Genomic DNA, 15823 nt, shown 5'->3' on the forward strand with positions numbered 1-15823 from the left:
CGGCGTTTATCAGACTTTCAGATAGGGAAAATGTCAGTGAGCGTTCCGATTTCAGTTCCAGAGCGATTCGCCCAATGCGTCCTTGATATTTAGTCGTTTTCAGCCAATTTTCTGGATTTTGGAAAATTTCACTTTTTCGTGAAAATATCCACTAAATGAGGGAATAATACGTGTGCGGGTACCCTAGGAGAGTTCCAAATGTGTGTGGGTAGAATATATATCCCACGGGGGTAAAATTGAAAAAAGTTGAAAAAAATTTTTTTTTTGGACTTAGTAATTTTTCCGGCGTTTATCAGACTTTCAGATAGGGGAAATGTCAGTGAGCGTTCCGATTTCAGTTCCAGAGCGATTCGCCCAATGAGTCCTTGATATTTAGTCGTTTTCAGCCAATTTTCTGGATTTTTAAAAATTTCACTTTTTTGTGAAAATATCCACTAAATGAGGGAATAATATGTGTGAGGGTACCCCAGGAGAGTTCCAAATGTGTGTGGGTAGAATATATATCCCACGGGGGTAAAATTGAAAAAAGTTGAAAAATTTTTTTTTGGGCTTAGTCAATTTTCCGGCATTTATGAGAATTTCAGATAGGGGATATGTCAGTGAGTGTTCCGATTTCAGTTCCAGAGCGATTCGCCCAATGAGTCCTTGATATTTAGTCGTTTTCAGCCAATAGTTTGGATTTTTGAAAATTTCACTTTTTTGTGAAAATATCCACTAAATGAGGGAATAATATGTGTGAGGGTACCCCAGGAGAGTTCCAAATGTGTGTGGGTAGAATATATATCCCACGGGGGTAAAATTGAAAAAAGTTGAAAAATTATTTTTTTTGGACTTAGTCATTTTTCCTGCGTTTATCAGACTTTCACATAGGGGAAATGTCAGTGAGCGTTCCGATTTCAGTTCCAGAGCGATTCGCCCAATGAGTCCATGATATTTAGTCGTTTTCAGCCAATTTTCTGGATTTTTGAAAATTTCACTTTTTTGTGAAAATATCCAGTAAATGAGGGCATAATATGTGTGAGGGTACCCCAGGAGAGTTCCAAATGTGTGTGGGTAGAATAAATATCCCACGGGGATAAAATTGAAAAAAGTTGAAAAAAATTTTTTTTTGGCCTTAGTAATTTTTCCGGCGTTCATCAGACTTTCAGATAGGGGAAATGTCAGTGAGCATTCCGATTTCAGTTCCAGAGCGATTCGCCCAATGAGTCCTATATATTTAGACGTTTTCAGCCAATTTTCTGGATTTTTGAAAATTTCACTATTTTGTGAAAATATCCACTAAATGAGGGCATAATATGTGTGAGGGTACCCCAGGAGAGTTCCAAATGTGTGTGGGTAAAATATATCCCACGGGGGTAGAATTGAAAAAAGTTGAAAAAATTTTTTTTTGGGACTTAGTCATTTTTCCGTTGTTTATCAGACTTTCAGTTAGGGGAATTTTCAGTGAGCGTTCCGATTTCAGTTCCAGAGCGATTCGACCAATGAGTCCTTGACATTTAGTCGTTTTCAGGCAATTTTCAGGATTTTTGAAAATTTCACTTTTTTGTGAAAATATCCACTAAATGAGGGAATAATATGTATGAGGGTACAGCAGGAGAGTTCCAAATGTGTGTGGGTAGAATATATATCCCACGGTGGTAAAATTGAAAAAAGTTGAAAAAATTTTTTTTGGGGACTTAGTCATTTTTCCGGCGTTTATCAGACTTTCAGATAGGGGAAATGTCAGTGAGCATTCCGATTTCAGTTCCAGATCGATTCGCCCAATGAGTCCTTGATATTTAGTCGTTTTCAGCCAATTTTCTGGATTTTGGAAAATTTCACTTTTTCGTGAAAATATCCACTAAATGAGGGAATAATATGTGTGAGGGTACCCCAGGAGAGTTCCAAATGTGTGTCGGTAGAATATATATACCACGGGGGTAAAATTGAAAAAAGTTGAAAAAAATTTTTTTGGGAACTTAGTCATTTTTCCGGCGTTTATCAGACTTTCAGATAGGGGAAATGTCAGTGAGCATTCAGATTTCAGTTCCAGAGCGATATATATCCCACAGGGGTAAAATTTAAAAAGGTTGAAAAATTTTTTTTTTTGGACTTAGTCATTTTTCCGGCGTTTATCAGTCTTTCAGATAGGGCAAATGTGAGTGAGCGTTCCGATTTCAGTTCCAGAGCGATTCGCCCAATGAGTCCTTGATATTTACGTGTTTTCAGCCAATTTTCTGGATTTTTGAAAATTTCACTTTTTTGTGAAAGTATCCACTAAATGAGGGAATAATATGTGTGAGGGTACCCCAGGAGAGTTCCAAATGTGTGTGGGTAGAATATATATCCCACGGGGGTAAAATTGAAAAAAGTTGAAAAAAAATTTTTTTTGGACTTATTCATTTTCCCTGCATTTATCAGACTTTCAGATAGGAGAAATGACAGTGAGCGTTCCGATTTCAGTTCCAGAGCGATTCGCCCAATGAGTCCTTGATATTAAGTTGTTTTCAGCAAATAGTTTGGATTTTTGAAAATTTCACTTTTTTGTGAAAATATCCACTAAATGAGGGAATAATATGTGTGAGAGTACCCCAGGGGAGTTCCAAATGTGTGTGGGTAGAATATATATCCCACGGGGGTAAAATTGAAAAAAGTTGAAAAAAATTTTTTTTGGAACTTAGTCATTTTTCCGGCGTTTATCAGACTTTCAGATAGGGGAAATGTCAGTGAGCATTCAGATTTCAGTTCCAGAGCGATTCACCCAATGAGTCCTTGATATTTAGTCGTTTTCAGCCAATTTTCTGGATTTTTGAAAATTTCACTTTTTTGTGAAAATATCCACTAAATGAGGGAATAATATGTGTGAGGGTACCCCTGGAGAGTTCCAAATGTGTGTGGGTAGAATACATATCCCACGGGGTTAAAATTGAAAAAAGTTGAAAAATTTTTTTTGGACTTAGTAATTTTTCCTGCGTTTATCAGACTTTCAGATAGGGCAAATGTCAGTGAGCGTTTCTAATTCAGTTCCAGAATGATTCGCCCAATGAGTCCTTGATATTTAATCGTTTTCAGCTAATATTTTGGATTTTTGAAAATTTCACTTTTTTGCGAAAATATCCACTAAATGAGGGAATAATATGTGTGAGGGTACCCCAGGAGAGTTCCAAATGTGTGTGGGCAGAATATATATCCCACGGGGGTAAAATTGAAAAAAGTTAAAAAAAAAAATTTTTTAGACTTAGTCATTTTTCCGGCGTTTATCAGACTTTCAGATAGGGCAAATGTGAGTGAGCGGTCCGATTTCAGTTCCAGAGCGATTCGCCCAATGAGTCCTTGATATTTACTTGTTTTCAGCCAATTTTCTGGATTTTTGAAAATTTCACTTTTTTGTGAAAGTATCCACTAAATGAGGGAATAATATGTGTGAGGGTACCCCAGGAGAGTTCCAAATGTGTGTGGGTAGAATATATATCCCACGGGGGTAAAATTGAAAAAAGTTGAAAAAAAATTTTCTTTGGACTTAGTAATTTTTCCGGCGTTTATCAGACTTTCAGACAGGGGAAATGTCAGTGAGTGTTCCGATTTCAGTTCCAGTGCGATTCGCCCAATGAGTCCTTGATATTTAGTCGTTTTCAGCCAATTTTCTGGATTTTTGAAAATTTCACTTTTTTGTGAAAATATCCACTAAATGAGGGAATAATATGTGTGAGAGTAACCCAGGAGAGTTCCAAATGTGTGTGGGTAGAATATATATCCCACGGGGTAAAAATGAAAAAAGTTGAAAAAAAAAATTTTTTTAACTTAATTTTTCCGGCGTTTATCAGACTTTCAGATAGGGGAAATGTCAGTGAGCATTCAGATTTCAGTTCCAGAGCGATTCGCCCAATGAGTCCTTGATATTTAGTCGTTTTCAGCCAATTTTCTGGATTTTTGAAAATTTCACTTTTTTGTGAAAATATCCACTAAATGAGGAAATAATATGTGTGAGGGTACCCCAGGAGAGTTCCAAATGTGTTTGGGTAGAATATATATCCCACGGGGGTAAAATTGAAAAAAGTTGAAAAAAAATTTTTTTTTTGGACTTAGTCATTTTTCCGGCGTTTATCAGACTTTCAGATACGGGAAATGTGAGTGAGCGTTCCGATTTCAGTTCCAGAGCGATTCGCCCAATGAGTCCTTGATATTTAGTCGTTTTCAGCCAATTTTCTAGATTTTTGAAAATTTCACTTCTTTGTGAAAATATCCACTAAATGAGGAAATAATATGTGTGAGGGTACCCCAGGAGAGTTCCAAATGTGTGTGGGTAGAATATATATCCCACGGGGATAAAATTTTTAAAAAATTTTTTTTTGGACTTAGTAATTTTTACGGCGTTCATCAGACTTTCAGATAGGGAAAAAGTCAGTGAGCGTTCAGATTTCAGTTCCAGAGCGATTCGCCCAATGAGTCCTTGATATTTAGTAGTTTTCAGACAATTTTCTGGATTTTTAAAAATTTCACTTTTTTGTGAAAATATCCACTAAATGAGGGAATAATATGTGTGAGGGTACCCCAGGAGAGTTCCAAATGTGTGTGGGTAGAATATATATCCCACGGGGATAAAATTGAAAAAAGTTGAAAAAAATTTTTTTTTGGACTTTGTAATTTTTCCGGCGTTCATCAGACTTTCAGATATTGGAAATGTCAGTGAGCGTTCCGATTTCAGTTCCAGAGCGATTCGCCAAATGAGTCCTTGATATTTAGTCGTTTTCAGCCAATTTTCTGGATTTTTTAAAATTTCACTTTTTTGTGAAAATATCCACTAAATGAGGGAATAATATGTGTGAGGGTAACCCAGGAGAGTTCCAAATGTGTGTGGGTAGAATATATATCCCACAGGGATAAAATTGAAAAAAGTTGAAAAAAAATTTTTTTTGGACTTATTCATTTTCCCTGCATTTATCAGACTTTCAGATAGGAGAAATGACAGTGAGCGTTCCGATTTCAGTTCCAGAGCGATTCGCCCAATGAGTCCTTGATATTAAGTTGTTTTCAGCAAATAGTTTGGATTTTTGAAAATTTCACTTTTTTGTGAAAATATCCACTAAATGAGGGAATAATATGTGTGAGGGTACACCAGGAGAGTTCCAAATGTGTGTGGGTAGAATATATATCCCACGGGGTTAAAATTGAAAAAAAGTTGAAAACATTTTTTTTTGGACTTCGTCATATTTCCGGCATTTATCAGACTTTCAGATAGGGGAAATGTCAGTGAGCATTCCAATTTCAGTTCAAGAGCAATTCGCCCAATGAGTCCTTTATATTTAGTTGTTTTCAAACAATTTTCTGGATTTTTGAAAATTTTACTTTTTTGAGAAAATATCCACTAAATGAGGGAATAATATGTGTGAGGGTACCCTAGGAGAGTTCCAAATGTGTGTGGGTAGAATATATCTTAAGGGGGTAAAATTGAATAAAGTTGAAAATAATTTTTTTTCGACTTAGTCATTTTTCCGGCGTTTATCAGACTTTCAGATAGGGGATATGTCAGTGAGCGTTCCGATTTTAGTTCCAGAGCAATTCGCCCAATGAGTCCTTGATATTTAGTCGTTTTCAGCCAATTTTTTGGATTTTTGAAAATTTTACTTTTTTGTGAAAATATCCACTAAATGAGGGAATAATATGTGTGAGGGTACCCCAGGAGAGTTCCAAATGTGTGTGGGTAGAATATATATCCCACAGTGGTAAAATTGAAAAAAAAAATTTTTTGACTTAGTCATTTTTACGGCATTTATCAGACTTTCAGAAAGGGGATATGTCAGTGAACGTTCGATTTCAGTTCCAGAGCGATTCGCCCAATGAGTCCTTGATATTTAATCGTTTTCAGCCAATTTTCTGGATTTTTCAAAATTTCACTTTTTTGGGAAAATATCCACTAAATGAGGGAATAATATGTGTGAGGGTTCCCCAGGAGAGTTCCAAATGTGTGTGGGTAGAATATATATCCCACGGGGGTAAAATTGAAAAAAGTTTAAAAATTTTTTTTGGGGACTTAGTCATTTTTCCGGCGTTTATCAGACTTTCAGATAGGGAATATGTCAGTGAGTGTTCCGATTTCAGTTCCAGAGCGATTCGCCCAATGAGTCCTTGATATTAAGTCGTTTTCAGCAAATAGTTTGGATTTTTCAAAATTTCACTTTTTTGTGAAAATATCCGCTAAATGAGGGAATAATATGTGTGAGGGTACCCCAGGAGAGTTCCAAATGTGTGTGGGTCGAATATATATCCCACGGGGGTAAAATTGAAAAAAGTTGAAAACATTTTTTTTTGGACTTCGTCATATTTCCGGCATTTATCAGACTTTCAGATAGGGGAGATGTCAGTGAGCGTTCCGATTTCAGTTCCAGAGCGATTCGCCCAATGAGTCCTTGATATTTAGTCGTTTTCAGCCAATTTTCTGGATTTTTGAAAATTTCACTTTTTTTGTGAAAATATCCACTAAATGAGGGAATAATATGTGTGAGGGTACCCCAGGAGAGTTCCAAATGTGTGTGGGTAGAATATATATCCAACGGGGGTGTAATACTATTGTAGGAACTCGAGGATTCTGATAGCGTGGGGCAATGAACAAGCAGAGATGGGTTTCTTTAGTGCAAATAGTGTATTTGTGCAACAGCAATAACACCCAAAAACAATATACAGATAACCCGTAGTGGCATACAATGAAATAAGTCCAGCAATATTAAGTCTTTGAAACCTATATAGCAAAGTCGGCAATGTTCTTACGACGGAGTCCTCACACAAATGTGATCAAAAGGAAAGTCTGACACACTGGTGACGTGGCTTGATTCAAACACTGCGGGTGTAGTAATAGTCAGAACCAGGTATGCAGTAGCCACAGGGAAGTCCAAGAACAAGTTCACAAGTTAATCCTAGATGTAGTGTAGATTCAGGGAAGTCCAGAAACAAGTTCACATTTAAGTAATATTCCAGTAAATAGTTCCAGCAGCCCTCACCGGAGGGAGTGAATGAAGGGTTAAACAACAGCACAGTTCAGAAACACAGTTCTTACCGGGTGGAGTGAGGCAAGGGTTAAATTCCAAAGTCAACAGGTTAATGATAACACAGTGAGTGTAGCTTACATAGGCAGAGAATGTCCAGAGTCAGGGGCTGCTGCTGAGAAACAGGTGAAGATTAACCTGGTAAATACACAAGAGATCTGGGAGATAATAGTAGGACAAGGCAGCTTGACTGAAGGGAAACGGAAGCAGAATACTCCAGCAAGGAAGCCAGCACCAGAGCCGGGTTTTAAACAAATGAACAGGAAGTAGGGCATACAAAAACAGCAAACTCCATCTTAACAAAGGGCAAAATCATTCACAAGGTTACCTAGAAAACCCGGAATACTGACATTACTCCCCCCCTAAAGACGGCCTCCGGACGGTCCAGGACCAGGCTTGTCCGGGTATCTCTGATGAAACTGAGCGACCTTCAGGGGAGCATTGATGTTACTTACTGGTTCCCAAGAATTGTCTTCGGGAGAGTTACCTTGCCATCTAACTAGATACTGAAGACGGTTCCTATGAAGTCTCGAATCAACAATATCCTGTACCACAAATTGCTCTTCACCATCAACCAACACTGGTGGAGGGGGAGATACGATACGTCCCTGAAACGTGTTAGGAGAGACCGGTTTTAATAAAGAAACATGAAATACTGGGTGTACCTTTAAAGTCCGTGGTAGCTTCAGCCGACAGGCAACAGAGCTCACAATCCCAGTGATCTTGAATGGACCGATGAATTTCTGCCCCAGTTTCTGCGAAGGAACACCCAATCTTAGATTCTCGGTAGACAACCAAACCGCGTCTCCTACCTTATACATAGGTGCCGGTTTCTGGAACCTATCGGCCGACTTCTTGTAACGCTCCTGTGCTACGGTCAGGGTGTCCTTTAAAAGTTCCAGATTACGTTGCAACACCGCCACTCTATCTTCAACCGCCGGTACCGAAATAGCAACCGGAGACCTAGGCAAAATATTTGGATGATATCCCAGATTGGCAAAAAAAGGCGTTACCTTCGTAGAACTGCTCTGAGAGTTGTTGTACGAAAATTCCGCTAAAGGAAGTAGCTTCAGCCAATCGTCCTGCAAATGACTGACGTAACAGCGTAGATATTGCTCCAAGGTTTCATTTGTCCGTTCGGTCTGCCCGCTGGTCTGAGGATGGTATGCAGAAGACAGGCAAACATTAATGTGGAGTGCAGAACAAAATCCTTTCCAAAATCTAGAGGTAAATTGTATTCCCCGGTCAGAAATGATCTCATCTGGTACTCCATGCAGCCGGAAAACGTTCTGGATAACCAGATCCACTGTCTCTGTAGCAGAGGGAAGACCGGTACATGGAATGAAATGAGCAGCCTTCGTTAAACGATCTACTACCATCAAAATAGTATTTTTACCGCCAGAGGTGGTAACTCCACAATAAAGTCCATCGAAATAGACCCCCAAGGGCGAGACGGTACAGGTAGCGGTTTAAGACCAGTAGGTGAAACGCGAGGAACTTTGTACCGGGCACAAACCTCACAAGAGCGGACATAGTCATTCACATCTTTCAAACAGGTAGGCCACCAAAAAAAACGACTTAAAAATTCCTGCGTCTTCTGTACCCCCCTATGACCAGCCAATACAGAGTCGTGGACCAACTTGAGAATTTGAAGTCTCACAGCCTCTGGGACATAAATACATCGATCTCTAAGCCACACACCATTCCGAAGGACAAGATTCACGTTGTCAGGTGGAGCAGCAAGAAATACGTCACCGTCATAGGCCAGCTTGATCTCCTGCCACAAGTCCCGGTCCAGGAGCACTCCTACGAAATTGGCATCAGACAAGATGGTCTTAGAAGGGGTCCCAGGCACGGAGTCCACCGTATGGATTCGGGATAATGCGTCAGCTTTCCCATTACGTGAACCTGGGCGGTACGAAATAATAAAATTAAACTGGTTCAAGAACAAACTCCACCTAGCTTGTCGAGGAGAAAGACACCTGGCAGACTTAAGGAATTCCAAATTACGATGATCCGTGAGTACCACTACCTGTTGAGTTGCTCCCTGCAAATGGTGTCTCCATTCCATAAAGGCGGAAATAATTGCCAAAAGTTTCTTATCTGCAATATCATAGTTCAGTTCAGCAGAAGATAACCTATGAGAAAAGAAGGCACACGGGTGCAGCAAACCTATGTCTCCGGTACGTTGTGAGAGGATAGCTCCCAATGCATAGTCAGAAGCGTCCACCTCCACGATGAAAGGCAGTGCAGGATCCGGATGCATCAATATCGGAGCCGTGGTAAAACAAACCTTGAGGCGATCAAAGGCTTCCTGAGCTTGCGAAGACCATACAAACTTCTTCCCCTTCTTGGTGAGAAGAGTGATGGGACGGACAACTTCTGAAAAATTTCGGATGAAACGTCTATAAAAGTTAGCGAAACCAATGAATCGTTGTACCTCTTTAATGTTTCCTGGTACTGGCCAGTCTAAGATTGCCTGGATCTTGCTGGACTCCATATTCAATCCCTGAGGAGAAATAATATAGCCTAAAAATTGGATTTCGGAGCAATGAAATTCACACTTTTCGAGTTTGATGTACAAATGATTATCTCTCAAACGTCTAAGCACGGTCTTAACATGTTCCCGATGTTCCTGTAAGGAATCAGAGAAGATCAAAATGTCATCCAGGTAAATTACAACATATTGGTCCAATAAATCCCTGAAAATATCGTTGGCTAACTGTTGAAAAGCAGCAGGAGCGTTACAGAGTCCGAATGGCATCACCAAATATTCATAATGTCCATACCGGCATCTAAAAGCTGTTTTCCATTCGTCTCTGGGACGTATACGGAGTAAATTATATGCCCCGCGAAGATCTAATTTGGTAAATACCTTGGCCTGGCGAACTCTTTCCAACAATTCCGGAATTAGCAGCAACGGGTACCTGTTATGAATGGTTACCTTATTTAACTCCCAGTAGTCAATGCAGGGTCTTAGAGTCCCATCCTTCTTCTTTACAAAGAATATAGGGGCTCCCGCTGGTGAAGAAGATGGTCGGATAAACCCCTTGGCTAAATTCTCATCTATATATTCTCGTAATGATTTTAATTCCGGAGCCGCCAGCGGCTAAACATGGCCGAAAGGAATCGCTGCCCCAGGAAGCAATTCTATGGGGCAATCATACGGTCTATGTGGGGGAAGTTGATCTGCCTTCCTCTTGTCACAAACGTTCGAGAATTCCTGGTAAACCAGAGGGAGAGTGGGTACCTGTATTGCCTCTTCCAAGTTCTGGGTGACTGGAACCGCTACCGTTGGACTGATGGTAGGACTACACTTCGGAAGGAAGGATATCTCCTTGGTTTCCCAATTGATGTTTGGATTTTGTGACCGTAACCAGGGAATTCCTAAAATTACAGGAAAATGAGGAGAAGATATTAACATGAATGAAACTGTTTCTTGATGGTCCGGTTCCATCTTACACTCCAGAAGCACTGTCTCCCGATCTACTGGTCCAGAAACTAATGGGGAACCATCCACCGTTTCCATAGTGACTGGTGAAGCTCTTAGTTGCGTCTTTATACCATGTTCCCTGGCAAAAGAAGAATCCATGAAATTCCGACCTGCTCCAGAGTCTATCATGGCAGAACTTGGTATCCACTGTCCCTCCCACTGAATCTGAATAGGAAGAGAACAATGTGAATATTTCTCCCCTTGGTCTTTAGGGGAAGTCGGCATCAATATAGGGGGAAAAACAGCATCTAGATGAAGACTGGTATCCGAAACTTCAGACTCAGCGTCAGTGTTGTCATAATCCCCTACTACCGCCAACACCTTGTTGGGTCGCGTGGGACACTTAGGACAATTGATAAGGAAATGGTCTGATTGACCACAATAGAAACATAAGCGCTCACGGAGACAGTATTCGCGGCGTTCATTACTCTCACGTTTTAGTAGCGAGTCCACCTGCATCGGCCTCCCGTGAGTTTTTGCCTGTGGTTTCCCTAGACGGAAGGGAGAAATTAGTGATGCGATTTACAGCTGTCCATTTTTCTTGTCTGCGTTCAGTTAGACGGATATCAATACGTACACAGTGTTGTAAAAACAACTCAAACTCCTGTGGAGACTCTGAACGAGCTAGCTCATCCTTGATTGCACTGGACAAACCCTTTCTAAAGATTGGCAACAAAGCATTGTTATCACAGTTGGTGTCCACCACTAACCTTTTAAATTCAGTAACATATTCTATGACTGAACGTTTCCCCTGGCGTAAGGAAAGCAAGGCAGATTCAGCGGTAGCACAGCGATTGGGATCGTCGAACATTTGTGCCATGGCTGTCAGAAAATCATCCAAATTATTTAGACGGGTATCGTGACTTTCAACCTTAGGATTTGCCCAAGCCAGTGCCCGTGATGTCAACAACATAATAATACATAGTACCTTAGATCTATCAGACCGGTAATAGGAGGAATGTACATCAAAGAATAATATACATTGGTTAACAAACCCACGGAATTGACTTCGGTCACCATTAAACGGAAATGGAGGCATTTTGGGCATACTAGTGAATGATGTAGGCTCAGTAGGTAAGGCCTCCCGGACTTCTAATTTAGTACGTAGATCTTGGAGAGCCTGACCAAACACCTGTGCATTGTGGTCAACCCGGGATTCCATGTCTCTAATCTTAATGTTTATAGACTCTATCTCCTGCTGCAAGGAGTTAATTATGGTGAACAGTTTGTCTGCCCGTGTCTCCGTCATTGCCCCAGCAGAATCCTCTTTTGGCTGGAGTATCCTGTAATACTATTGTAGGAACTCGAGGATTCTGATAGCGTGGGGCAATGAACAAGCAGAGACGGGTTTCTTTAGTGCAAATAGTGTATTTGTGCAACAGCAATAACACCCAAAAACAATATACAGATAACCCGTAGTGACATACAATGAAATAAGTCCAGCAATATTAAGTCTTTGAAACCTATATAGCAAAGTCGGCAATGTTCTTACGACGGAGTCCTCACACAAATGTAATCAAAAGGAAAGTCTGACGCACTGGTGACGTGGCTTGATTCAAACACTGCGGGTGTAGTAATAGTCAGAACCAGGTATGCAGTAGCCACAGGGTAGTCCAAGAACAAGTTCACAAGTTAATCCTAGATGTAGCGTAGATTCAGGGAAGTCCAGAAACAAGTTCACATTTAAGTAATATTCCAGTAAATAGTTCCAGCAGCCCTCACCGGAGGGCGTGAATGAAGGGTTAAACAACAGCACAGTTCAGAAACACAGTTCTTACTGGGTGGAGTGAGGCAAGGGTTAAATTCCAAAGTCAACAGGTTAATGATAACACAGTGAGTGTAGCTTACATAGGCAGAGAATGTCCAGTCACTGCATGAGGTGCGCCGAGTTCATTGGACATGACCTCACCTCATGCACGTCACTGACAGCGTGGGAAAATTCTCACGCTGAAGCGCTGAGTGCAGGAGAATTCTCCCACGCTGTCAGTGACGTACATGAGGTGAGCCGAGTTCATTGTCGGCTCATCTGGTTGCTGTCACAGCCAGACACTGAGGAGTGGAAGTATGCCTGCGCTTCTCAGTGTCTGCGGGATGACAGGCTGGATGGCAGCGTTCTGCTGCGGTCCAGCCTGTCATCTCGATGTAGCAGAGCTGGAGCCGTCGTGGGAGCCATGGAAAGGTAAGGATGAGGTTGCTTTATTATTTTTCTTTTATTGCAGGAGAACGTTGGCTTCAGCTGGAATGGGCGTGATGGTAAGTATGGTTTAATTTAGAACAATAAAGAATTGTGTGTTTATTTCAATTAAAGGACTTTTTTCTGGGTGTTTGTGTTTTTTTTAAATACTTTACTAGAAATTCATGGTGGTCATGTCTAATATTGGCGTGACCCCATGAATTTCGGGCTTAGGGCCAGCTGATAATGCCAAGCTGGCCTTAACCCCTTTATTACCAAGTGAGCCACCGCACCAGGGCCCTGGATGAGTTGGGTACAGCGCCAGAAGATGGCGCTTCTATGAACGCGCCATTTTCCGGGGAGGCTGCGGACTGCAATTTGCAGCGGGTGGGGCCCAGAAAGCTTGGGCCTCCCTGCGCTGCAGATTCCAGCCCCCAGCTGCCTAGTTGTACCTGGCTGGACACAAAAATAGGGCGAAGCTCCACGTTTTTTTTTTTTAAATTCATGAAATTCATGGAATAATTAAGAAAAAAAGGGCTTCCCTATATTGTTGTGTCCGGCTAGGTACAAATAGGCAGCTGGTGGTTGGGGGCAGCCCGTTCCTGCCTGCTGTACCTGACTGGACACAAATATAGGGCGAAGCCCCACATCAATTTTTTTTAATTATTTCATGAATTTCCTGAAATGATTTAAAAAAAATTGACGTGGGGCTTCGCACTATATTTGTGTCCAGCCAGGTACAGCAGGCAGGAACGGGCTGCCCCCAACCACCAGCTGCCTATTTGTACCTGGTTGGACACAACAATATAGGGAAGCCCTTTTTTTCTTAATTATTTCATGAATTTCATGAAATAATTAAAAAAAAAAAATACGTGAAGCTTCTCCCTATTTTTGTGTCCAGCCAGGTACAACTAGGCAGCTGGGGGATGGAATCTGCAGCGCAGGGAGGCCCAAGTTTTCTGCCCCCCCCCCCCCCGCTGAAAATTGCAGTCCGCAGCCACCCCGGAAAATGGCGCGTTCATAGAACCTGGATGCTGTACCTGGCTGGCATACAAAAATATGGCAAAGCCCACGTCAAAAGTTTTGGGAAAAATTTATTAAAAAATAAATAATAATTTAGGGACTGCATCTTTATTAACTACTCAAATGTCATTTAGTGTTAAAATAAAGGATTTATTTTAAAAAAAATTGACGTGGGGCTTCGCCCTATATTTGTGTCCAGCCAGGTACAGCAGGCAGGAACAGGCTGCCCCCAACCACCAGCTGCCTATTTGTACCTGGCCGGACACAACAATATAGGGAAGCCCTTTTTTAAAAAAATTATTTCATGAAATAATTAAAAAAAAAATGACGTGGGGCTTCGCACTATATTTGTGTCCAGCCAGGTACAGCAGGCAGGAATGGGCTGCCCCCAACCACCAGCTGCCTATTTGTACCTGGTTGGACACAACAATATAGGGAAGCCCTTTTTTTCTTAATTATTCCATGAATTTCATGAAATAATTAAAAAAAAAAATGCGTGGGGCTTCGCCCTATTTTTGTGCCCAGCCAGATACAACTAGGCAGCTGGGGGCTGGAATCCGCAGCGCAAGGAGACCCAAGCTTTCTGGGCCACCCCCGCTGCAAATTGCAGTCCGCAGCCGCCCCAGAAAATGGCGCGTTCATTGAAGCGCCATCTTCTGGCGCTGTACCCAACTCATCCAGGGCCCTGGTGCGGTGGCTCACTGGGTAATAAAGGGGTTAAGGCCAGCTTGGCATTATCAGCTGGCCCTAAGCCCAAAATTCATGGGGTCACGCCAATATTAGACATGACCACCATGAATTTCTAGTAAAGTATTTAAAAAAACACAACACCCAGAAAAAAGTCCTTTAATTTAAATAAACACACAATTCTTTATTGTTCTAAATTAAACCATACTTACCGTCACGCCCATTCCAGCTGAAGCCAACGATCTCCTGCAATAAAAGTAAAATAATAAAGCAACATCATCCTTACCTTTCCATGGCTCCCACGACAGCTTCAGCTCTGCTACATCGAGATGACAGGCTGGACCGCAGCAGAACGCTGCCATCCATCCTGTCATCCCGCAGACACTGAGAAGCGCAGGCATACTTCCACTCCTCAGTGTCTGGCTGTGACGGCATCCAGATGAGCCGAGGTCATGTCCAATGAACTCAGCTCACCTCATGTACGTCACTGACAGCGTGGGAAAATTCTCCTGCACTCAGCACTTCAGCGTGAGAATTTTCCCACACTGTCAGTGACGTGCATGAGGTGAGCTGAGTTCATTGGACATGACCTCACCTCATGTATGTCACTGACAGCGTGGGAAAATTCTCCTGCACTCAGCACTTCAGCGTGAGAATTTTCCCACACTGTCAGTGACGTGCATGAGGTGAGCTGAGTTCATTGGACATGACCTCACCTCATGTATGTCACTGACAGCGTGGGAGAATTCTCACGCTGAAGCGCTGAATGCAGGAGAATTTTCCCACGCTGTCAGTGACGTGCATGAGGTGAGCTGAGTTCATTGGACATGAACTCGGCTCATCTGGATGACGTCACAGAGAGACACTGAGGAGCGCAAGCATGCCTGCGCTTCTCAGTGTCTGCGGGATGACAGGCTGGATGGCAGCTTTCTGCTGCGGTCCAGCCTGTCATCTCGATGTAGCAGAGCTGGAGCTGTCCTGGGAACCATCGAAAGGTAAGGATGAGGTTGCTTTATTATTTTTCTTTTATTGCAGGAGATCGTTGGCTTCAGCTGGAATGGGCGTGATGGTAAGTATGGTTTAATTTAGAACAATAAAGAATTGTGTCTTTATTTCAATTAAAGGACTTTACTCTGGGTGTTTGTGTTTTCTTTTAACTTTGACTATGGGGTTAGTAATGGGGGTGTCTTATAGACGCCTCTCCATTACTAACCTGGGCTTGATGTCAGCTGGCATTATAAGCTGACATCAACCCCAACCCTATTACCCCCTGCCACCGCACCAGGGCAGCGTGGAAGAGCGAGGCTAAGTGCCAGAATTGGCGCATCCTATGGATGCGCCATTTCTGGGGCGGCTGACGGCTGGTGTTTCTAGCCTGGGAGGGGGCCAATAATCATGGCACCCTTCCTGGGCTATTAATATCAGCCC

Source organism: Phyllobates terribilis, unplaced genomic scaffold, assembly GCF_046119375.1.
Source record: "Phyllobates terribilis strain yellow unplaced genomic scaffold, ASM4611937v1 Scaffold_423__1_contigs__length_1607193, whole genome shotgun sequence".
Lineage (NCBI taxonomy): Eukaryota > Metazoa > Chordata > Amphibia > Anura > Dendrobatidae > Phyllobates > Phyllobates terribilis.